Here is a 2,839-nt window from a genome sequence, read left to right as displayed (position 1 = left end):
GCTGAATAATAATGCTAATGAAGGGGATTTCTTTGGTGGGATCTATGCCACTCGCATAGAAAATTTTCTTGGAGTACCCATCCGTGAAGGAGACCCCCCTCACCATACAACTTTCCTTGATCGCGCCGCTATGACACGCTATCAGTTCCTTGAGACGGATAATGAATCCCTCCTATACCGGTTAATATTTAACCGACAACGTGTTTTCAATATTACCCTTCCTGCTCGTGCCTTCTTTGACTTTCAGGTAAAACGGAGATATTACATAACCAGAGGAGATGCAGAGGAGTATGAGAGGGAAGCAAAGGCTGCTCACCTCCGTGAGGCAGCTATTCAGGCAGTGGCTGCCGCGTTCCCGTACAACCCCCATTATGATTTTGGATATTGCCCGAACCAGCCACGGGATTATTCCAACTTAGGCCAAAAGCCTAAGCTTGGGGGAGTACGTGTTTCTCACCGACTTTATATTCTTGCTCACACTTTCACTTTGTTAGTCGGTGTTCACACTTTTCCACTATATCATCCATGCTAGTTTGTTTCTTTTTCTCGTTTTCTTTTCGTGTGTTTGTCTAGTTTGAAAAAAACCCAAAAAGATTTCTCGTTCTTCTTTTGCTTGTTGGGAGCTTTCGCGTGTAAATAGTTTTCTTTTTCTTTGGGTCAAGGTAGAAGACTATGGTTACAATGTTTAGTGGCTCTCCCATGCATATTTGTTTATCTGTCAAAGAGCCATATTACTTTGTCTTCTCCTTTGTGTTTGCTTGCAGATTCCAGCTTAGTCCAGTGCACAAACACTCTTATTATTGTTCACATCATTCGGTCGTGCAAGTGAAAGGCAATAATGACGATATATGATGAAGTAACTGAGCCTGGAAAAGCTGGTATGAACTCGATCTATTTTGTTTTTGTAAATATGACTAGCTCAATGTTCCCCATTCAGCTTTGTTGTGAGAGAAACATGTTTGCAATGACAACTTAGAGATCATAGTTTCTGATGCCATGCTTAATCAGCTAGGAGCTTATAATGGTTTGTCTTGGATGCCAACATGAATATCGAGATGCTTATGATGTAGTATGATAGGATGGTATCCTCCTTTGAATGATTCAAGTGGTTTGACTTGGCGCATGTTTACGCATGTAGTTGAAACAAAATCAACATAGCCTCTATGATATTCATGTTCATGGTGATTTATGTCCTACTCATGCTTGCACTCAATGTTGGTTAATCTCAATGCATATTGATAACTCTTGTCTCTCTCTAGTTGGTCGCTTCCCAGTCTTCTGCTAGCCTTCACTTGTACTAAGCAGGAATACTGCTTGTGCATCCACTTCCATAAACCCAAAGTTGTTCCATATGAGTCCACCATACCTACCTATAAGCGGTATCTACCTGTCGTTCCAAGTAAATTTGCATGTGCCACTCTCTAAACCTTCAAGAAATAATCTATTTTGCATGCCCTAACCGCTCATGTGGTGACATGGGGCGATCAACATCTTCCATGCTAGGCGTATTATCATCGATATGTGTTTATTCACTATCATTCACGAGAAAGGGGCCGGTAATTGGAATGCCCAGTTCCATGCTCAAATCGAAAATATAATTGCAAACAAAACTCCCCCTGGATTGTTGTTGGTATGGACGGCACCCGAGTATTCGGCTAGTCGTGGAGTGTGATTGATCGGTGGTGCGGGAGTCAAAACTTTACTTTTCTGTTTGGGAACCACCTATAGTATGTGTAGCATGGAAGATGATGAAAAACTCTTGGTCATTGCGTTGACAATGAAAGCATGCCACCCAAAATTATTTATCTCTATATTCAAAGCTTGAGCTCTAGCACCTCTTCAAATCAATGCTTCCCTCTGCGAAGGGCCTGTCTATTTACATTTCTATTGAGTCATCCTCTTCTTATAAAAGCACCAATTAGAGAGCACCTCTGTCGTTTCTATGCTTTGCTTTTAATTGTTATTGAGTATGACCGTGACTGGATCTTCTTTGCCATGAATTACTATGTTCAGTCAGCCCTTGGTCTTCGAAGGTGCTCTGCATTTATGTTTTGTGGTCTCAGAAAGAGCTAGCGAGATACCATATGTTCATGTTGCTTCATGATTGTTTTGAGTGAAGTGTTGACGTTTGAAACTTATTATTATTGCTTGCTAGTTGATTATGCCATTGATATGAGTTTGCCATGAGACCTAAATGTCATTGCTTATGTGGTTAGCTTATGATCTTGCTGAGAATATGAAAATGAGTTAAATATAATTGCGGCAACAAGATCAAACAGAGTTCACAGAAGTTTTTATTTTGTCTCTTTCAGTTTGTCAACTGAATTGCTTGGGGACAAGCAAGGCTTTAAGCTTGGGGGAGTTGATACGTCTCCATCGTATCTACTTTTCCAAACTATTTTGCCCTTATTTTGGACTCTAATTTGCATGATTTCAATGGAACTAACCCGGACTAACGCTGTTTTCTGCAGAATTGCCATGGTGTTGTTTTTGCGTAGAAATAAAAGTTCTCGGAATGACCTGGAAATTTACGAGGACTTTTTGTGGAATATATAAAAAATACTGGCGCAAGAATCAACCGGAGGGGTGGAGCGTGGAGCCCACAAGCCCACCAGGCGCGCCCCCCTGGCTACGCCTAGTAGGCTTGTGGGGCCCTCCGAGCTCCACCGCCTCCAACTCCAGCTCTATTTAGTCCCTTTCGTCCGGAAAAAAATCAAGGAGAAGAGTTCATCGCATTTAACGATACGGAGGTGCCGCCACCACCTGTTCTTCCTCTGGAGGGCAGATCTGGAGTCCGTTCTAGGCTCCGAAGAGGGTAGATCGTCGCCATCGTCATCAC

The sequence above is a fragment of the Hordeum vulgare genome, chromosome 5H, assembly GCF_904849725.1.
Source record: "Hordeum vulgare subsp. vulgare chromosome 5H, MorexV3_pseudomolecules_assembly, whole genome shotgun sequence".
NCBI classification, from domain to species: domain Eukaryota; kingdom Viridiplantae; phylum Streptophyta; class Magnoliopsida; order Poales; family Poaceae; genus Hordeum; species Hordeum vulgare.
The sequence above is the reverse complement of the archived record's forward strand: the minus strand, read 5'-3'. Positions refer to the sequence as shown.